This window comes from Cupressus sempervirens, chromosome 1 (genome assembly GCF_028749045.1).
Source record: "Cupressus sempervirens isolate cs-2001-9-10 chromosome 1, ASM2874904v1, whole genome shotgun sequence".
Taxonomy (NCBI): domain Eukaryota; kingdom Viridiplantae; phylum Streptophyta; class Pinopsida; order Cupressales; family Cupressaceae; genus Cupressus; species Cupressus sempervirens.
The window spans coordinates 4,122,603-4,146,900 of NC_143118.1; the positions used below are offsets into that span (position 1 = coordinate 4,122,603).

General features: G+C 32.6%; 1 protein-coding gene across 5 annotated transcripts in view; it reads left to right on the forward strand.

Annotated features, from left to right (window-relative positions):
• Positions 1–24,298, forward strand: part of LOC149575848 (uncharacterized) — a 273,561-nt gene that overhangs the window by 98,653 nt on the left and 150,610 nt on the right. Inside the window, exons 1-2 of one of the 5 annotated variants that reach the window (XM_089815787.1) lie at positions 12,489–12,635; positions 13,223–13,357. The exons of 3 other annotated variants lie outside the window; for them this stretch is intronic. The gene's annotated coding sequence lies outside the window, so the exon portion shown is untranslated. Of the gene's footprint in view, positions 1–12,488; positions 12,636–13,155; positions 13,358–24,298 lie in introns of those variants that run through there. One more of the 5 variants, XM_089815790.1, reaches the window with a different exon arrangement.

Here is a 24,298-nt window from a genome sequence, read left to right on the forward strand (position 1 = left end):
AGTAAACATAACATTTACTCAGGCAATATAACACTTAGTTAATAGTGACATGCTCGAGAAACATTGTGTTTCTCCTTTTGCTTATCAATTGCTCAGCAATATTGTGTTTGGTGAATACAACCTGCCTTCATTAACTGAGCGACTCGATTAAGCTTGCATCCTTTGACATTTTGCAAAATTACATGATTGTAAAACAATCAAGCCAATAATACATTATCATTGACCATCTCATTTAAGTAAACATTGAATACCTTACATATCACTTATGTCTTCATCATACTTTCTTCAAATCCTCTTCATCAATCTAATGATATGGTACTCTACTGAGTTAGCATAATATCTAGCCAACTAAGACTTTGACATCAATGACAAGATAAGATTTGATATGTTTATTTTACATATATCGATAGCACTTATTAGCTAACAATCTTCCACTATCAATTACATTATTAATTGAGCCTAACAATCCCCCCTTTGGCATTGATGGCAACACATAATATAAGATTTTACATTACAAAACATTACATAATATTTTCAAATGTATGCATTAACAACAACACAACTTTACACCTTTACTATCTTCAATCTAGACTATAACTCAGTGTGTACCTTTCAATAGCAACAACTTCTTACTTATTCAATATTACTCCCCCTTTGATTGTGATGTCTTAGTGCAGGTTCAATCTTCATCTCCATCCATCTCTTTCTAGTATTTTCTCCCATTTCTAATTATTTATATCCCCCTTTGAAAAAAATTCCAAAGGTCATTATAAATTCCAATATGAAATTTATAAAACCTTGTACTTATCCTCGTACCTTGTATGTACAAATTACATCAAATTTGTCACATTTAAACTTCACAAATTCATAAATGCTCCTAAAGTATTAACACATCTGCATCAACTCCATAAAATTATTACAATATATCCATGAGTTGATCCAGCATGCCTCTTCTCCTAATGAATTTTGGATAGGGCCAGGACCCCCAATTTACCTCTTAGATACTCAAAAGCATCCTTAGGCAATGGCTCAATGAATATATATCAACAATTTTTTCCTTATACTTCACATTTTAAAGCCTCGCATGCTTCTCTTGTACTTTCTCCCTCACGTAATGATATTTTATTGTTATGTTCTTTTTTTTTGTAGGCATTACAAGATTCTTTCGAATATTTATGGCACTTGTAGTATCACAGTAAATAGTAACAGGCTTGAGTACCTCATCTTGCATTCCTTCCAAAAATTGTTTGATCTATAGTACATTTGAACAATTGATAGTAGCAACAACATATTTAGCTTCAACAATGGATTTTGAAATACAACTTTGTTTCTTGCTTATCCATGTAATCAACACTTCTCCTAAAAAGAAAGATTCACCACTTGTGCTTTTTCTATCATCAATATTTTCATCCTTATTAACATTTGTGTAGACTTTAAGATTAAAGTCATCATCTTGTTTATAACATAGGTCATAATCTATAGTTCCTTTGAGATATCGTAATATCCTTTTCATAGTAGTCATATGAGTCTCCTTTAGATTCGATGAAAACATTGCAGCAATTCCAACAACTAGTGGAATATCCAGTCTATTTGTAATCCCTTTTTTTTTTGTCTCATCAAACATTGACATTTCAAACTTAGTACTCATTTGTTCAAAAAATGTCTTACTCAACATGTCATTTCCACCAAATATCATGTCTTCAACAAATATTTCAACAATCAAGACAATAACTTTAGATTCATTCTTCAAATATAAATTATTGTTTTTACTTGTTCTAGCAAATCAAATCTTAATCAAATAAGAGCATAACCTTTCATAACATGCTCTAGGGGCTTGTTTCTATCCATACAAAACTTTGTTAAACTTGTAGACCATGTTCTTCTTAAGTTCAATGAATCTTGTAAGTTATTCAATAATATAGAGTCCCTCTTCAAGTATTTCATTCATAAATGCAAATTTATATTCATTTGCTATACCTTGAATTTATTGTATATAGCATAATCTAATAGTGTCCTTACTCCTTCCAATATTGCAAGTGCAAAATTTTCACCATAATCAATTCCTTCTTCTTGTGCATATCCCTTGCAAACTAATCTTGCCATGTTTCTTACCACTTCTCCCTTCTCATTCAACTTGTTTCTGAAAATCCACTTTGCTCAAATCACATTTTTATCAATAGGTTTTGATACTAGTGTCCAGGTATTGTTCTTATCAATTTGATAAATTTCCTCATTCATACCATTAACCCAACATTCATCCTCTAATGCATCTTTAACTATTTTTGGTTCAAAATCAGCTATTAAACGTGTACCTTCTCTTATCTTGTTTCTTGTTTATACTCCATCACTTATATCTCCAATTACCTTTTCACTTGAATGGTTCTTCCTTACATATTTAGCTAATACAAGTTTAGTTCTTTGATTCTCAATATTTCCTTCACTTGATAAAATTTCAGCTTCCTACTGAGGTTGAATTAGTTGGTGCTCAGGTATAGTTTTTTGTGAGTAGCAACTGTCTAGTTCTTGATAGCTTTATTTTGTAACTTAGGCAGAGTATCACATTCTTACTCATAGAAATAGAAAAAATTATTGCAATCTTTAGGTTCCTTCTTTCTTTTCACATCATTCTTTTCTGGAAACTTGTCAAATTGTATAATTGCACTTTCAAGCATCTTGTTACTAGATTTTTTCAAACATTTATAAGCCTTAATGTTAGATGAATATCCAAGAAATATACCTTCATCTCCTTTGACATCAAGTTTACCATTCCTAGCATCCTTGTGAATGTAACACCTACTTCCAAAAATTTAAAAATAATTTACATTTGGTTTATGACTATACCACAATTCATAGAGTATCTTAATTGTTCCTTTCTTCAATTGAGCTCAAATAAGTGTATAAATGACAGTACTAATTACTTCTCTCTAGAACATCTAAGATACCTTCTCAATCATCAAACTCCATGCACAATCTATGATAGACATATTTCTCCTTTCAACAATACCATTCTATTGTGGTGTCCCCGATGTAGATATTGTCTTTTAATACCTTTCTAAGCACAAAAGTTGGTGAATTTAGCAAACATAAGCTTACCACATCTATCAAATCTCAAATATTTCTAAGATTTACTAGTTTCCTTTTCAACTCTAGCTTTATACCATTTGAACATGTTAAATGCATGTGATATAACCTTCATAAATATTAGAGTCATCATCGTTAAATAATTATCCACAAACAATATGGAATATCTATCACCATAGTAACTATCAAGACCAGTTGGACCACATAAATTAGTATGCACCAATTCCAAAACATCATTTGAAGTGTGTTCCTTGCTAGAAAAAATAGACATTTTCATCTTACCAAGATGACATTCTTTACACATAGCGTTTTTAGGTTTGTGCAGATTTGGTAAGCCTCTTACTCTTTTCTTTCTATAGATTTTCACGATGTTTTCAAAGTTTACATGGAACAACCTTTTCTGCCATAACCACACAACCTCAATTACAGAAAATAATCATGTTTCAATTATAGGATAAAGATAGAATAACTTACCTTTTTTGTAGTCTAATTCCAATTAGATTGCGCTCATTATCAAAGACCTTGACCTTTTTTTCTCAAATTCCAACTTATAGCCCAAGTTATTCAACTATGCAACACTCAAAATATTAGAGTTCTTGAACCCAATATGCATCATCATGTCTGATCTTATCATTCAATATTATTTATCCTTGTTAAATTTTTTGGATTGCTGCAAATGTAATAGCACTGCCATGAATAGACATGTCCCTTTAAGGAACATGTTTATTTGTTAATTTAATAACTTATATTATAACATATTTATAATATTATTATTATATAAATATAATATATATAACCATAGTTATATATTATTATTATATTAATTTATCACATATATAATGATACCTCGTGACATATGTATATATAAGATAAAGACATCCAAATTAGCTAAAACTTTAACATGTCCTCTTAGTCAAGAAGGATAAATACAATTTGATAATCAAGGATAATGGTCTATGTCTACTTTACTCAATCCATAGACATTCAATTTACCAATATATAAACTCTTAGTAGGTAAAACACATAGTATGCATTTATACAAATAATTCAAAGACATTATAATTAATGTCTAAGGTCTTAGTCATAAGTCTCACTAAATGCATAGTTACCAATATCTCTAATATGTATTTATACAAACAATTCAAAGATAGTCAATTAGATGACATTTAAGCACATAGTTGTAGGGTTCACAAAATACATATTCACGTGATTTAAGTACAACACTTACTCAAAATGTATAGAATAAAATTTTATCCAACTAAAGTTGCCACGCATCAACACTCCCTCTTAGCTAGGGAGGATAAACACAAGACATATATTACACCATTGGTAATGTTATGAATGACAAGTTTTAAGGATCTCTTTGATTAGAAGATATCCATCATTATGATATCATGAGTATTGGTCTCTCGAATACATGATATTCACCAATTACTCAAATATATGATATCACATCTGATGTCAAGAGTATTGGCCTCTTAGAATATCAATAATATTCACCAAGTACTCAAACTAAGTTTTGATATCACATAATATAAGTTATTGTAAGATTGTCACCATACAATAACTTCTGCAAATACAAGTGGCATCATTTGGAATTTGTCACTTCCTCATGATGTACACAAGGGTTAGACCCATTAAATCACATAGTCACAAGATATATTCATGAATTATAGTCCTCTTGGTTGCTCCAATTTACTGAGTATCCATCTCAAAATGGTTTACTCTCTCTAAATCAATAAGACCAAGATCACTGAAGGTTAATATAATAATATCCTCAGACTTTCCCCTCTCTTTCAAGATTACCTCTAATAACATGTCAGACTCCCTCTAAATCTCAATATGCATTTTCCAGCAATAATATTCTTAGAGGAAAAAGATCAAGGCATGTAGCTCTTATAATATATATTGAATTGAAAATAAGAGAGAAACTAATATAATTCTCAAAATAAGATTTTTCCAAAAATATAGATAAAATCTATACTTTGAACATATATACATATACTCCATTCAAATAGATTATTAAAATCATCTTAACAATAGAAATTGTAAAATTTCCTTTGATTTACACTAACTATCCAAAAAAAATGTGTAACCATAATGAGAAACAATCTTATTAATTATTAATCATTGATGACTTTAAATTAATTCCTATCTCAAGTGTGTGTGTGTGTGTAGACACTACAATATCTTCAAATAGAAAAAAGAATTTTAAATATATATCACACCTTGTTTACCTTACCAATCTCATTTCTAAATATTCTAATCACTCCTTAAAAAGTGACTCCATTACCAATGTCTAAGTGGTGGTGTGGTCCCACTTCTCACTTTGACCATGACCAAGAGCCAAACTTATCTTTGAAGATGGAAATTGGTGAAAGAGCACCTAGGGTAAGGTCAAACCCTAAGTATAATTTTTTGTTACTAGATGGTCTAACCAACCATGGGGATAATAAGGAATATACATAAAGTCCCAAGGTGTGTTTAGAAGGTTTGAGTTGATAGGTTTTAATTTAGGAATCTAATTTTGTCAGTTAGCTCATAATAAGAGGAAATTGCAAAAATTGTTCTAGGAGACAAACTGAAGTAAAATGCCACTCAAAGGGGAAAATAGTGTGTAAATATGGCTTTTAGATGTTCCAAGGTCATTCTATGAGGTTTAACAACTTTCTTTTAAAGTTTGAAAAGTCTAGGAGAAAAATAGCAAAAGTTGTCAAAAAGTTGCATTGACAACATTGCAATTTTTGCAAAATTGCTTGACAACTTTTAGGCAGTTTTTGCAAAACCAATGATTTGAGAAGCTATGGTTTGAACTGTAGTCTATGATAAAGGATGAATTCTATTTAATACTTTTCCAACTTAGTTCCAAGGGTTGGAAAATTGGGTGTATGGACAACAATTGTAGCAAGATAGTTTTTGAGCACTCGAAATGTAGTTTGAAGTTTTGATTGAAATTTTGGATTAGATAAGGAACTTTGATTGATGAAGTAAGATCTTGTGTTCATGCCTTGAATCTGTGTGCATTTTTTTTTGTCTTTAGATGAGCATTTGATAAGGTTTAGAAAATTATTTTTTTTTAGTAACCATGTTGTTCAGTTTTGTTTTGCAAGAATGAAATGGGCTATGGCTTGAGTGTCCTTGGTCTAATCACCATAGATCTTGGAGACCAAGAAATTTACTCTATACATAATGTAAATATGGTTTTTGGAGCTTTTTGAAGGCCAAATTCTATTTTTACAAGTGAGCCCTAGACAAGCAGACAAGTTTGGCAAGGAACAAGGAGATGCTTGTAAAGAGTTCTTGAGATGAACAAATGATTGGCATGGGTAAATCTTGAATTGGTAGTTTAGGAGAAATTTTTGAAGGAAGCAAATCTCAAAGGAGAATTTTGGGTATGGATTTTGATGCTTATCGAGAAGAAAACACTAACATTGCTTTTAAAACCCTTAAAAGTAGGGTTTTCTAATTCTCTATTGTACAAACATTGCTAGAACCCTAGACTTACAAAATCTTCAAGGGTTGGTCATATGGAAAAATAAGTCTAGTATACACCAAGGGGCCTTATTAATGGTTTTTTTTTGAGTTATAGCCTTTTCCTTGTTTCTAGGAGGGCTAATACGGGCTCTTAGGGCTACAAGGCCTAACTAGTCAGTGATTTGTGTAAGAGGAACTTGAAAGAATGGTGGAGAATGATAGGGAATGTGTCAAGAACCTCGGTAGGAAGGTTCAATCTTGTTTTTGAGGCACTTGGTACTCTTGGGAAATTTTTTTCAATCTAGGCCAAAGAATGCATTATAGGGTGAATTGGGAGAATGACATTGAAGTTTGAATTGGTGGTGAGTTTCATGGAGAAAGGGGATTGTAGAGGGATCCTCTAAGCTAGGGTTAAGAGAGAAGAACCTAAAGTGAGATAGGAGTAGCCTGGGAAGAGCTAGAAAGCTCTTAGTTAAAGAAGCTCCCATTAAAGTGGTATTAGAGCCATAAAATTAGGCTTGTGGTGGCATGTTGTATTCCACTAAGTCAAGTCGGTCTTCCAAGATGGTGACTAATGCAGAGTTGGAAAAGGACATCGATGAGAAAAAGGCCCTCTTAGAAGAGAAGACTAGGGTCCTAGATGAGGCCCTAGAGAAGATGAAAGACAAGTTGAAAGAGATAGAGGATGCAACCCAAGCTAAGGAAGATGAAGACTTTAGCAAGGGTAAAGAAAAGGAGAGTTTAGAGGATGAGATCCCTGAACCAGATCTTTCACTTGGTGAGAAGGAACCATTCCTAAAATCCCTCAAAGCATTTGGAGGGAAGAGCCTAGAGAATGTTTCTTTATTCCATGGCAAGATGGATGCAGAGGTATTCTTAGAATGGCTAGAGAGCATTGAGAACTACTTTGAGTGTGAAGGGACAAGAAATGCCCAAAAGGTGAGGTTTGAAAAGTACAGGTTGAAAGGTCAAGCTTTGACATGGTGGAAGTTTATGTAGGAAGAAAGAGAAAGTAAGGGGAAGAATCCTATAGCTAATTGGAAAACAATGGTGGAAAAGATCAAAGAAACATATCTACCATAAGATTATGAGATTCAAATCCATAAATAGAGTAAAAATCTCAGGAAGAAAAGTCTTGATGTAGCTACCCATACTAAGGAGTTTCATAAGTTGGTAGTAAGATCAAGGGTGCAAGAAGCAAAGAGTATCAAGGTGGCTAGGTACCTAAATGGCCTTAAATAGTCTATACAAGATGAGTTTGTTCAGCCTCACCACTCTTCATATTTATTTTCAAATGGCTAGTAAGGTGGAACAAAAATCAAGGAAGAAAGGGGACTCAAGTTTTAAGAATAGGGTCAGTGGTAAAGACTTCAGAGATGGCTCAAGGGGAGGCACCAATAGTAGGACTAATGAGTGGAAAATCTATGGAGACTCTAAGTGGAGTGAGAAGACTAGTGAGACCAATCAGAGGGGAGGCTCTAGCAAAGGCAAAGGATCCCACAATGGTGGCAGAGGTAGATATGGAAACAACAACAGAGGTTCACACTTCAATAACATGAAGTGATATAACTATGTTAAGTTAGGACACCCTTCTTATAGATGTCTAGAAACGGCATCATCTTCTTATGGGGAAAATAAAATTGCATATTTCCAAGAAGAGGACAATTAAAAGGAAAGAGAAGTGGACCTTGGTGTGGAAAAAGATGAAAACCTCATGTTGAGGAGGGTATTGGTGAGTTCATGAAAGAGGAACTGATGTATTTGGGGTTTCAACAAGACTTGGTGATGGTGTATCTCAAGAAGACTAGGTTACAAAAGGGAATCCCTCCCAAGTTTTAGATGAGGAGGATTGGGCCATGCAAGATCCTTCAAAAGTATGGACCCAATGCCTACAAAATAGATCTACCAAAGGACATGTCTCTTTCTCCAATTTTCAATGTGAGAGACCTAGTACCATATAGAGGTCCTAAGATGGATAACTTAGAGTATCAGGAAGAGTTGAACAAGGATGTAGCAGACCTGAAGGTACTTGAAAAGAAGCAACTGCGGGTTGAGAAGATCTTGGATTCTAGAGTGAAGAAGAGCACAAGAAACAAGGTCTACAAGGAGCATTTGGTGAAATGGATGGATTTACCTAAGGCTGAGGCAACTTGGATTTCTAAGGGTGACTTCAAGAAGATAGGCATCAACAAGCAGTTTTTATCTCTAGTAGTGCCTTAAACATCTTCATGCAAGCGTAGAATGGTGCAGGAGCACCTAGGATAAGGTCAAACCCTAAGTATAATTTTTGGTTTGTAGATAGTCTAAAAAACCATGTGGATAATAAGTACTAGAGATAAAGTCCCAATATGCATTTAGGAGGTTTGAGTTGATAGGTTTTGCTTTAGGAATCTAATTTTGTCAATTAGGTCCTGATAAGAGGAAATTGCAAAAATTGCTATAGGAGACAAATTGAGGTAAAATGTCATAAAAAGGGGAAAAGAGTGTGTAAATATGGCTCTTAGATGTTCTAAGATCATCCTAGGAGGCTTCACAACTTTCTTTTCAAGTTTGAAGACTCTAGGAGCAAAATTGCAAAAGTTGTCAAAAGGTTGCATATACAACTTTGCAATTTTTGTAAAATTGCTTGACAACTTTTAGGCAGTTTTTGCAAAACCAATGATTTGGAGAGTTATGGTTCAAACTGAAGTCTAGGATTAAGGATGAAGTCCATTTAAGACTTTTCCAACTCAGTTCCAAGGGTTGGACAATTGGGTCTACAAACAACAACTATAGCAAGACACTTTTTGAGCATTTGAAGCGTAGTTTGAAATTTTGATTAAAATTTTGGATTGAATAAGGAAATGTGTTTGATGGAGTAAGATCTTGTGTTCATACCTTGAATTTGTGTGTAGTTTTTTGTCTTTAGATGAGACATTTGATAAGGTTTAGAAAATTATTTGTTTTTAGCAACCCTATTGTTCATTTTTGTTTTGCAAGAATGAAATGGGATATGGCTTGAGTGTCCTTGGTCTAATCACCATGGCTCTTGGAGACCAAGAAATAGCCTCTATACATAATTTAAATATAGTTTTTGGAGGTTTTGGAAGGCCAAATTCTATTTTTACAAGTGAGCCCTAGGAAAGTAGACAAGCTTTGCGAGGTGCAAGGAGATGCTTATAAAGAGTTATTGAGATGAATAGATGATTGGCATGGGTCAATCTCAAATTGGTAGTGTAGGAGAAATGTTTGAAGGAAGAAAAAATCAAAGGAGGAGGTTAGTTATGGAGTTTGACACTTGTGGAGAAGAAAACACTAACATTGCTTTCAAAACCCTTAAAAGTAGGGTTTTCTAAATTTGTATTGTATGGACATTGTTAGAACCCTAGAGCTACAAAATCTTCAAAGGTTGGTCATAGGGAACAAAAGTCTACTATACACCGATGGGCCTTATTAAGGGTTTTTGTGAGTTATATCTCTTTCCTTGTTTCTAGGAGGGATAATAGGGGCTCTTAGGGCTACAAGGCCTAACTAGTCAATTTGGTGATTTGGGTGAGAGGAACTTGAAAGAATGGTGGAGAATGATGGGGAAAGATTCAAGAACCTTAGGAGGAAGGTTCAATCTTGTTTTTGAGGCACTTGGTGCTCTTGAGGAAGTTTTGGCAATCTAATCCAAAGAATGCATTATAGGTTGAATTGGGAGAATGACATTGAAGTTTGAATTAGTGGGTGAGTTTCTTGGAGAAAGGGAATTGTAGAGGGATCCTATAAGCTATGGTTAAGAGAGAAGACCCTAAAGTGGACTAGGAGCAGCTTGGGAAGAGCTAGAAATCTCTTAGTTGAAGAAGCTTCCTATAGAAAATCAGTGTCTCATTCTTTGCAAATCATATTTATTCATAAATTGCACTTCTTAATTCATTTGGTTATCTTAATTTTTATTGGGCAATGTCCTCTATGAAAATCCTTGGTATTAGTGTTTTATGATTGGTTTGTTTGTGTCCACAATATCCTTAATATAGTCTCCAAATAATTTAAAATGATCTTACATGTATTTCTTTCCTCTCCACTCACGTGGGGGTTAGTTCATCATATAAACTTTAATCAATCACCACCTTTTAAAATAATGACAATTAATAAGTCATAGTTACTTGCTATCTGTAGGCCTATTTTTTTGTCATCTTCATTGATCCTTAGCCCACATCACTCCCACATGCCACACAATAAAATTCTTAGTATTACTAATTGGGATAGGCTAATGTCCCACAAAAATAGCACCAAAGACAAAACAAAGTTGAACTTTTTTTTCCCTTCAAATTCACAAAAAGATCGTGAAATTTTTCCAATTGTTTTTGTTTTTTTTTACTACAAACTATGTAGATCATGAAGATCAAATGCTGAAATTTTCAAAAAAAATCCATGATGTTTTCTATCTTTTGAAAATTGGTCAACTATGCATTTTTGTGGGAGGATACCCACATCCTTACTAATTTGTTCATGTTATCCTGGATACCTCGCATTTCTCAAGTGTAGGTTACCATCGGTCCAAATGGTTATTAATCATTATAGATTGGGCATTTTCTCTTTGGAAATTATTGAAAACTCTCTAAATATGATTTCAATATCCTCTTCAAAACAATGTGTAAATATTTAAATGATGATCCATCAAGTGTCTAATCCTTGTTCATTTATTGGACACCATTTTTGCCTAACCTTGTTCATTGTGGAGGGTTCTATGGCAATTGACATGTTCGTACATACTCCTCAATACTCACCTTTGTATGAAGATGACACATTAAGTGCTTCACATTGAGCTCGATCAAATTATAGAGAAGCACTAATTAACAACATGAAAATCCTTTCTTTAACTATTTTCTTTGATATATAAAGCACATTAAAACATGAAACTCTATAGATATTACCCCTTATTGTAATGAGATATTGCATTGCAATATGGTCTTCATGCTGTTGAGATGATCTATGTAAAGTGGTGTTATGTTCCATTTTATGGTATGAGGATCTACACATAGAGATGACCTATATTCTTCGAAGGACTATTATTCGTATATTTGACTATTTAACATTTTATAGTGTTGGAATGAAATTTTGTGTGTGATGTTTAAGCCGCCCGCTCAAGTCATTGCAAAACTACAAATAATATTTCCAACAATACAATCATTAACTACAATGTTGCTTTTATCATCCCAATCTGCATTTCTTAGTTCCCTAATTCATCCTTCACAAATTGATTGTTAAGCCCTCTCTTCTTCTTAACCATCCTTTCAAATCTAAAATCTCGGCCTCTATCTTTACTACGCTGAAGAAGGAACTTCTTGGTTTGTGTTCTTATATGTCTATGATTTATGGGGATATATAATAGATTCCCAACTGCTAAATCCCAATCTATGGATGCACCATCCATGCCAATATTCTTTTGTGACTTATATAGAGAAGTTGTTAAGGGTTTAAGATTGTCTAGAAGAATCTAGAGAAGAGGCTTCCTAGAGCCTTCCATTATACAATCTAGATTAGATGTAGAACATTCTAGGATATAGAATACTCTAGAAAAGGAGTTTCTAGATTTAGGTACTACATGTATAAATATGTATGTGCACATACAAGTTGTGCATTGTTAGAAGACATTTGAAGATCTAATGTATGTAAGCAAGCTAGATTAATATATTGTTGTTTATTAGTTATATATATCTCTTTTGCCCTACTTCCTACATTACAATAGTTATTACTTTGGTTTTTATGTTGTTTATGGCCTATTTTAACATGGTATCAGAGCTTAGGCTCAGCTAGAAATAGATTTCTATGTGGTTCAGGTGGAGATTTAGCTAGAAATATCTCTAGAGAGATTTGGTGCAAGAAATACATTGTTGGAAGTGGTTTATTTGTAAGGCTAATTTTTTTTGGTAACATGGGCTCTTCAAATGAAGTTTTGCCTATATTTGATGGAAGTGGCTTTGCAGATTGGAAGATTGTAGTCAAGAATGCTTTGAGAGAAAAGGCCTTATGGAGCATTGTGAATAAGGAGATTGGAGAACCCCAAACTAATAAAGAAAAAGAGATTTGGAGATGCAAGTTGGAGCAAGCTAGAGGTATTATTGGTAAAGCTTTAAGCCCCAATCTCAATAGAAGGTTTTTTTATATTGATGATCCAATAGTGTTGTGGGATACTTTAGAAAAACATTATAAACATTTAGCATAGAGAAAAAATTAGTGAACTTGGATCCATCCTATTTTGAAAAAATGACTAATTATTTCAATGAAGTTACTTTTTTAAATGCTCAACTAAAGAAAATAGGTGTTGAGTATGCAAAGAAAGATTTTCATTTGATTGCAATGGTTGAAAGTAAGTTCTCCTAGCCATACAAGGTATTTAAGCAATGAACGAAAGGACTATTCAGCTAAATCCTAATACTCCACAACAAACTTTTGATCAATTTTGTAAGTCTATTATAGATGAAGAAGGCCAACTTATTAAAGAAGGGTATATTAAGAAACATCATGCATATGCAGCTAGAATTAAGTTTGTTATAAATAATGGAAAGAAGAATTGGAGAGGATATAATAAATTTTAGAATAATGAGAGTTCTAACTATTTTTTAGAAATGATGGTCTAGAGAAACAAGGTGGAAGAAAACTCATTATTTGCAGGTATTGTGGTGGTGAAAATCACATGAAGAAATTCTGTTTGAAAAAGGAGGACAATGAAAGCCAACAAAACAAGCCCAAGCAAGGAAATTTTAAGGATGGCAAGAAGGATAGATACAACTTTGTAGCCATCTCCCAAAAAAAAGAAGACAAAAAAAGTAAGGAGGTAATTGCTACACCTGAAATAAAATCTAATGTTAAGTCGGGTACTTTGCTTCAGTTTCTATTAAAGAATGAATTTTAGATTCAGGTGCATCATTTTGCATGACTAGAAATAGATCTTTGCTTGCTTAGAATTTAGATCAAGAAATTACTATTGGAAATAAAATGAAATTGCTAGTTATAGGTACAAGAACTGTTAATGTAACAAATGGGTCTTTGAAAAATGTTTTATTGGTTGAAGGATTAGGGGTGAATCTAATTTTAGTATACAAAATAGTTCAAGAAGAGTTGATCATGAAGAAAGTCTTTTTAAATTTGTGGGATTTGCTAATGAAGATTTTAAACATTCTCATGCTTATATTTCTCAAGCTAATTATATGTCAAAACTTTGGCAAGCTAGACTTGGACATATTAATTATAGGAAATTGCAAGATATGGTTAGAATGGACATGGTTAGAGGGTTAACAAAAATCTCACCATTTGAAGGAGTTTGTGAAGTATGCTAGGGAAACATCACCAAGAACCTTTTGATTTAGGTAGTGATAATGAAGAAGATGTTTCTCCAACTAGACAAAAGACAAGAAGTATTGAAGAAATCTATAGACAAGGCTCAAAAATCCAAGGAAGGAATGGTCGTGCTCTCATGGGCAAAGCATTACAAGCAAATGATCCAAAATTCTATGATGAAGCTTGAGGGAAGAAAGAATGGGAGCAAGCCACAAAAAGAAGAATATAATGCATTAATAGAAAATAAATCTTGGGAACTTGTACCTCAACCCTAAGGTAAGAATGTTATTGGTTGCAAGTGGGTTTACAAAACAAAATTTAGATCAAATGGTGATATAGAGAAATTCAAGGCTAGATTGGTTGCTAAAGGATTTAATCAGAAAGAGGATGTTGATTATGAAGAAACATTTGCTCATGTCATTAAAATGAATACAATTAGACTTATTTTATCTTTGGCTACAAGTCTTGGGTGGCATGTTCACCAAATGGATGTAAAAAATGCTTTTTTAAATGGAGATTTATATGAAGAAATCGATATGGATCAACCTCCAGGTTTTATAGATCAACAACATCCTAATCATGTTTTCAGATTAAAGAAGTCACTCTATGGACTTAAGAAAGAACCAAGAGCATGGAACGAGAAGATTGATAGGTATTTTCAGCTTCATGGGTTTAGAAAATGTAAATAAGATCCAAATCTTTATGTGAAGAAGGTGAAAGATGGCATCATCATTGTTGTAGTTTATGTAGATGATTTACTCATTTCTGGACCAAATATTAGTTTAATCAATGATTTGAAATTGAATCTCAAAGGTGAATTCTATATGACTGATTTGGGTAAACTAACTTATTTTCTTAGCTTGCAAATTAGTGAATTCATGATGGGTTGTTCATCTCTCAAACAAAATATGTTTTGGATCTTTTAGAGAAATTTAAAATGCTTGATTGCAAGCTAGCCCCTACTCCTTTCCAATTCGGAGTCAAGCTTACTAAGGAATGAACCTCCAAGAAAGTAGATCCTACTCTATATAGACAACTTATTGGTAGCTTGGTTTATCTAACTCATTCTAGACCAGACTTGTTTTGTAGTCAATCTAGTATCTCAATTTATGAAAGAACTTAAAGAAAGTCATTGGATGGCTACCAAGAAAATTTTTTGATATGTTTGTGGAACAACGACATACATTACAATTACAAGTCCCCAATTTCTTTGCTTTTCTTTACAGATTCAGATTGGGACGGTGATATTAATGATAGAAAATTTATTGGAGGCTATATATTTCAGCTTGGCTCAAATCCAATCACATGGAGCAGCAAAAAACAAGTCACTACATCACTATCTTCATGTGAAGTAGAATATAGAGCAACAAAAGAAGCAGGAAAAGAAGTAGTTTGGCTTCAACATATTTTATCTAAGCTTGGCTTTGAAAAAAGTTCAACTGCTACTTTGTATTGTGATAATCAAAGTGCTATACAAGTTGCAAGCAATCTTGTTTTTCATGGTAAAACAAAGAACATTGAAATTGATGTTTACTATATCAAGGATCTTGTTCAAGAAAATATTGTTAATCTTCAAATTTTGTCCAAGTGAAGATCAAACAACAGATATATTTACTAAGAGTATGCTTGAGACTAAATTTGTCAAGCTATGGAGTATGCTCAGTATGATTGAGGTGAACACTAAGGGGGGATAATCATATATTGTTCCCCTCTTCACTTCTCTTTTGTATTTTTTTGTAGCTAATCTTAAGTGGGGATGTTAAGGGTTTAAGATTGCCTAGAAGAATCTAGAGAAGAGGCTTCCTAGAGCCTTCCATTGTACAATCCAAATTAGATGTAGAACATTCTAAGATATAGAATACTCTAGAGGAGTTTCTAGATTTTGACACTACATGCATAAATATGTGATGTGCACATACAAGCTATGCATTGATAGAAGACATTTGAAGGCTTGATGCATGCAAGCAAGCTAGATTAATATATTGTTGTTTATCAGTTATATATCTTTGTTTTTCCTTACTTTCTACATTACAACAGTTATTACTTTGGTTTTTATGTTGTTTATGACCTGTTTTAATAGAAGCTATAGTTCACACTCACCCATTACTCGCCAATATAAAAAATTCCTCAGAAAATGTGAACCAACTATAATTTTTGGGCTCAATTAACTTATCAAACCTCTGATCTACATACATGGTGTCAACTACAACATTCCAATAATCAAATCTCATTGAACATACAAGCATCAAGGATCCAAAACTACATTAGGAATTCTTCACACATGAAAACATTAACCAATAAAATGCTTTGGCTAGATAAATATATTAGAATATAGCTTTAGATATCTTGGTTCATAGTTAGATGCCCAACTATATTGGTCAACATTTTAACATCTTCTAATTTTAAACTCCATGATAACTTAGGCCCTACTTGGTTGGGGAAGAGGAATTTGGTTCAAAACCTTATTATCTCATAACTAGGCTAAAACTTAGTTTTGTGTTTTGGGAAGATATTTGGACCATTTGGTTGACACGAAAGATGAATATACAAATCCATCTTCTGCATTTGCTTGCCAATTTAGAAATTGGAATTGGAATAGAATATGACTGGGAATATTCTTTTCTTACATTTGATTGTTCATTATCAAATTGGAATTGAAATTTGATGTAAATTTTTTAATCTTATTTTATTATGAAACAAAAGTATTGTAAACATATACCAACATTCAAATAACAATGTGATTCTAGCAAAAAAGTACAAAACACTAGTGTTCCAAATATGTTCAATTTATGAATCTGATCAATAATTGAAAGTAACATATCTAGCATGAGATAGAAGATGGAAAAAAAATATCCATGAACTGATGGGAAAGTAAAATATCCATGATATGAATGGTGGTGTGAAAACACATCGTTTAATATGAAAACATAGGGAAATCCATAGTGCACACAAATAATATCCATGAATTGATGGGAAAGAACAATATCCATGATTTGAATGGTGTTGTGAAAACACACCATTAAATATGAAAATATAGGGAAATCCATGATCTACACCCTTATGCCCCACATTCGGTGAGCAACTCTCTCATATGTTGCTCAATATTCCCATTACTGTCTATATTGTTAGATGGTCAATCCTGCATATACAAACTAAACATGCTTGAAAAAGTAAAACTTGTTTATTTTTTAATGGAATACACCAAGGAGTAGCATCAAAAATATTGACCATTTACAAATATGAACACTAAAAAATCATTAGATAGCTCATTTTTTTTTCAATATTTGTAGTCTCGCAATATCAACAAATCAGGATCAATTAGAAAAATACAAAAGAAAGACACTTTGTCAATATCATTGACAATTCTGTCAGGAAGCACATACATAGGAAACCAAATAGGGAAAAAAAGACAAGAAATAAAGGAAATATCCAAGCAAATTAGGAATATACATATAAGATAGGACAAAATCATGAACTGTACAATCATTTAACAGAAAAACACAAAAAAACACTTTCTCAACAATTTTGATAATCTTGTTAGCAAGAATATACCTAGGAAATCAAATAGGGACAAGAATACAAGAGATAAAAACATATCCAAGAAAATTAGGACTTATAGATATAACATGGGACAAAATCATGAACTGTACAATCATGTACTAGAACACATTTCTATTAACATATGCTCTCAAGTTCTACAATTGAGCATTCATCATTTTCTACTCCTTGGTGTATTCCACATAAGTATAGTTCAATTATAGCTCTAATTAGCAATGCATTCTAGTTTAGTGTTGTCATAGGTCAATGCAATACCATTAAACAAAGGTAACTCACCAACTGGAATTACTTTAGATGTCAATCATGCTAGTGCTAATGAAATGAACAACTAAACTATATAACAATTTAGTGTTGTAATGAGTTCCAGTGTAGTGTTGTCATAGATCAATGCAATACCATTAAACAAAGCCAACTCACCAACTAGAATTACTTCAAATGCTAATCATGCCAATGCCAATGAAATGAACAACTAAACTATGTAACAATTTAGTTTTGTAATGAGTTTTAGTTTAGTGTTGTGAGAGATTAATGCAATACCACTAAACAAAGCCAACTCATAAACTTGAATTACTTCAGATGCCAATCATGCCAATGCTAATGAAGTGAACAATTAAACGATGTAACAATTTTTTTTTGTAATGAGTTCCAATTTAGTGCAGTGAGAGATCAATGCAATACCATTAAACAAAGGTGACCCATTAACTGAAATCACTTCAGATACCAATCATGCCAATGCCAATGCCAATGAAATGAACTAAACTATGTAAAAATTTAGTGTTGTAATGAGTTCCAATTTAGTGTTGTGAGAGATCAATGCAATACCACTAAACAAAGCCAAGTCATAAACTTGAATTACTTCAGATGTTAATCATGCTAATGCCAATGAAATGAACAGCTAAACTATGTATTGAACAATGTCAATCATGCCATTGAAATGAACAACTAAACTATGGATAGATCAAGTATGTATAGGTCCATGCCAATCTCACCTCTTATCTATACATAGTTCATCTACACATAATACTATAATAGTTTATGATGTCATAAACTTTGTATAGATCAATGATGTAGTGTCATTACCTTTGATTACCTATATATATCATAGTAAAAGCTCTCATTATATGTACCAATAGCAATGAAATGCACAACTATATCAATAGTTTACTAGGTCATAAACTATGGATAGATCAAGTATGTATAGATCCATACAATACCATTAAACATAGGCAACTCATAAACATGAATTACTTCAGATGCCAATCATGCCAATCCCATTGAAATGAACAATCAAACTATGTAATAGTTTGTTGCCAGTCTACTTAGAAAAATAGTCAGTATGTGCTCAATAATGGGTTCCACTTTAGTGTTGTGACAGATGAATGCAATACCATTAAACAAAGCCAACTCATAAACTGGAATTTCTTCGGATGCCAATCATGCCAATGTCAATGAAATGAACAACTAAACTATTTATTTATCAATGCCAATCATGCATAGATCAAGTATGTATATATCATAGTTAAAGCTTTGATTATTTGTACTAATAATAATGAAATGTACAACTATAGCAATAGTTTATGTGGTCATAAACAGAGCCAACTCATAAAGTGAAACTTCTACAAATGTCAATCATGAAAATGTCAATGAAATGAAAAACTAAACTATGTATTGATGAATTCCAATAATGCCAAAATGAATAACTAAACTATGGATAGATCAAGTATGTATAGATCCATGCAATACCATTAAACAAAGACAACTCATAAACTGGAATTACTTTAGATGCCAATCATGTCAATGCCAATAAAATGAACAACTAAACTATGTGATAATTTATTGCTAGTCTACTTAGCAATACAATTAATATGTGCTCAGTAATGAGTTCCAGTTTAGTGTTATCAGAGATCAATCCAAAACTATTAAACAGAGGCAACTCATAAACATGAATTACTTCAGATGCCAATCATACCAATTCCAATAAAATGAACTAAACTATGTTATAGTTTTTTTCTAGAATGCTTACAAAAATAGTTAATATGTTCTTAGTAATGAGTTCCACTTTAGTGGTATGGGTTCCATGAATGCAAAACCATTAAACAGAGGCAGCTCATGAAAAACTAAACTACGTATTGATCAATGCTAATCATTAAAATTAGTAATTAATAGCTGAAATAGCTAAACTAAACCAAATGTCATTGCAATCTACTCCACTCTCTCCACATCATCTAACATCAAGAACCCTTTGGATCTTTCATGTTGAAGCACAAAGGTGTCATGTGCTTTAACAAAAACACCTCGACTCAGTTCAGGGATGGCTTTGAGAGTGGTATACGTGGTACTCAATACATTATCATCTTCAAATTTATCCTTTTTTACAATCTAAGGCTTACCAAGGCCATCTTTAAGTTCCTTCATAGTTTCACATATCACATCCAATGGTACACCCAAAGTTGTCCTCTTCCTCTTTCCCCTCCTTGATGATGGTGGTCGAGGAGTACCTCTAGCACTTGCACTTGACTAATTGGAATGATATAACTCTTCATCCAAATCCATTTGGTTGTTAAGAGGTGTATTGTAATTGATATCATCTTCATCAAGTGGGTGCAATGCATCATTCATAGGGTGCCCTTCTTTAGCATCAAGAGGTGTTGAAGTTGTGTACCCTTCAGCAATGCCATTGTCAACAATTACAAAAAACTCATTGAAATATTGGAAGGGTGACCTCTTATACATTTTTGCATTTTTTAATTCTCTCCTCCACATGTAAGCACAAATAAATGGATTAGGTTGTTAGTCTTTCAATATTAAAATAAGAAGGCAATATTTTTTCAATCAAAAGAGTACAAAGATCATCCTACCTTTAAGAGGTCATCTCAAACATAATCCTTAGCATCCATAGTTTGAGTTGCTTCATTCCAAGAAAACTCACTTGTATTTTTCGAGTCCTTCATTACTCTATATCCTGCTTTCCATGATTTTAGCTTATTCTTAAAATGATCTCATAATAGATTCAAGTTCCTCTGCATTGAATGTCCGCTCTATAGTGATCCACACTTCTTTTTTAAACCACTTTCACCTTTTCATCTGAGATGAACTTGTTCAAGGAGCAAGTCTATAAACTTGTGTTCCATATGATTTGTCCACATTATCTTCTTTGAACAATAAGAGGATTTGTTGCTCACATTGAGGGATCCATCCATGCCACTCAAACTAATGAGAGAATACATATGGCTTACACTAACGGGTTTGTTCATGTTGTTTATGAGCTTAGTATATGCCATATTCTACAATTTCTATTCACAAAATATATATTGTTGTCATTTCTTTAAACGTATTACAATTTAAACTAATCATATGATTGAAATTGAAAGTTAATGTTGTTTAAATTTAAATAGAATGCAACAAGGACTAACATCAGAAAAATATGATTTTCAATGAATTTTTTGTTCTCTTGTTATTAGTGGGCTTATAATCTTCATCATTTGGTACTCCTTGTTGTATTTCATTTAAACATCCTAATGCAACAAGGCTAGCATATTCAATAGGTATAAACATCAAAAAAAAGAAATCATCCATCATTGTATATGCATAGATCACTTTAATCAAATAAAACACATTGTCCCATAAAAGTTCAATTATTCTTAGGATTTGTAACCTTCCCACATCCTACTTGCTAACATATTCAATGGGTATAAATGTATTAAAAATTTAAACAAATCATATGATTGAAATTGAAAGTTAATGTTGTTTAAATTTTTAATGGAATGCAATAAGGACTAACATCATAAAAATAGGATTTTTAGAAAATTCATTGTTCTCTTGTTATTAGTAGGGTTATAATCTTCATCATTTGGTACTCCTTGTTGTATTTCATTTAAACATCCTAATTCAACGAGGCTAAGAGGGCTATCATTTGTAATACATTGTAATGCAATGAGACTAACATATTCAATAGGTATAAACATCAAAAAAAGGAATCATCCATCATTGTATATGCATACATCACTTTAATCAAATAAAACACATTGTCCCATAAAAGCTCAATTATTCTCCATATCTATAATCTTCCCACATCCTACTTGCTATATCTTCTCAAAATTGTGCCCACTTATTCCTATCCTCTTGAGAAAACCCATATGTCTCAAGAACTAGTACCTCTATTCCATCACAATCATCTTCCTCTTCAATAGCTACTTCCAATGGAAGGCCATCCTCTATTGTAATAAAATTGTGAAGTATGCAACATGCTAAAACAATATAGGATTGTTTCATGATACCATAAGATGTTGAATGTCTCAAGATTGGAAAATGCTATTACAAAATACCAAACATACATTCTACTACATTTATAAGTGAGGAGCATCAATGGTTGAACAACTCATGTGCAGACTTTATTGGTTTTTCTCTTGACCATTCTTTCAAGTGGTAGCGTGTACACCAATAAGAAGAGAGAAATCCAATGCATTTGGATATCCAACATCCACTAGAAAATATTTTCCTACATAAAGAAAGTATATTTTCAATACTTGAAACATTTAGCATACCCTTGAGTATATTAAAATATGATTTGGCTTACTAGGGGGAACTACAAGTGGATCTTCTCTAGAGAGAGTTGAGGCTAGAACATGACTATCTGTAGCAGAGCCTTCCTAACCAGCAAGGCAGTACTGAAACTTACAATCAAAGGAGCAGACACCCATAACATTTTGTGATAGGTTCCCTTTTCTATCATGATATTTGCCTTGTATGTCGACATTGACTCACACTGGAATATGGGTTCCATTGTTAGCTCCAACACAATCCTATAGGTTATGATATACTGATCAAATCTATACTCAAGAAATAATAAGATAAGAATAATAATCTAGACAATAAACTTGTAACAATGTATAATTTACCTTGAAGAATAGATCAAAATGGTCCTTCCCACTAATTTCAAGAGGAGTGCTTGGACTAGGTGGTATGAAGTAATCCCTGTGAAGGGCTGAGACAACTGTCAACACCTTGTGGGCGTACCAACTTACTCTCTCTCTTGAGTGTCCAAAGTTATGGGAAATCTTTTGGTTCCTCAGATTGTGCCCAAGGGTGTAGAGGAACAACACTAGTTGTTCCTCTAACTTCAAGTGAATCATGTCTCTCAAGCTTCCTTTCAGCTTGAGAATACTAGCTAGACAAAAGAAGGCTTCCCTACTCATCCGAATCTAATAATGACAATCCACCTCATTGGAATGAATAATGTATCTACAAAAGGAATTTCCTTTTTCTTATTCATTTACCCATTTGACTACCTTCTTAGGCTACCAGTACTTAGGTTATGGAAAAAAAAAGAAAAAAGAACTATGAGAATGCAGGTGTATGTGGTCTTCCTTACTATGCATCCTTGAACCTTTATGTTGTCCATAGGATCCATCAATGGCCTAAAATGTGGACAAATTATACACTATCAGTTATGAGATATGAACTATCACCTATCGAGATACAACATGATTATTTGCTAGCCTCGTTGCATTAAGAAGTCAATTATTTATTCAAATACAACAAGGAATACAAATTGGTGAGGGTCATAAGCCCATAATGAACAATGCAACAATAGCATGTCATTCTACTCCATGTAATCTATCTGTACTCTATACCAATGAATGTATATTACTGATTAAATTTGTCTATATGTACACACATACATGTATATATGAACACAAACACATGTATATGCATACAAAGACACATGTATATATGTACACACACATGTATGTATTATGTATACACATGTCTATATACACACACAAGTAAAAATTATAACCTGAATTTGGGTTTTTATAAATGTGTTTTAATAAACCATTAAGTCCATCAAAACCAAGGTTCATCTTTTAGAAGATGAAAAGGAGCATTGTTGGTATGTGGGAATATGGTTTATCTTTGCATTGATCTATACATAGTTTAGTTGCTCATTTAATTGGCATGATTTGCATTGATCTTATTACTGAGCACATATTGACTATTTTGCGAAGCAAATTCGAAACAAATTGTTACAACATATATTAACTATTTTGCTAAGAAGATAGAAATAGAGCCATGATAAACTATGTATAGGTCAACTATGTATATAAAAGCTACGATTGTTATTGAGTTGATCCATATATAGTTTATGAGTTGGTTGTGTTTAATGGTATTGCATTGATCTATACATAGTTTATGACCTCATAAACTATGTGTATGTGAACTATGTATAGATCAGATCCAATAGTTTATAATCTCATAAACTATGTACAGATAAAAGCCATGATTTCCATTGATCTATACATAGTTTATGACTTGGATCTATTTAGTGGTATTGCATTGATCTCTCACAACACTAAACTAGAACTCATTATAACAACAAACTGTTACATAGTTTAGTTGTTCATTTCATTGGCCTTGGCATGATTAGCATCTGAAGTAGTTCTAGTTTATGAGTTTCCTATGTATAATGGTATTGCATGGATCTAGATATACTTGATCTATTCATAGTTTATGACCTCATAAACTATTGTTATAGTTGTACATTTTATTGTTATTGGTACAGATAATCAGAGCTTTAACTATGATATACATGTAATCAAAGGTAATGACATGAGCACATACTGGAACTTATTACTAAACACATATTGAACATTTTCTTAAGTAGACTAGAAAAAAACAATTATCATTTTGAACTTATTTATGTCTTGAATATAAAGAAAAAAACCCAAAATGCATTGTTAGCCTTAGATTGAATAAAAGAGGCTTTTGAACAAAAAACAAAAAATACAAAGGTAGGCAGGAGAAGAGAACTAGACAAAGTTGTCACTGTCATCCAAAGCTAGAAAAACCTCACAGCCATAGATGCTAGCAAAGAACAAGG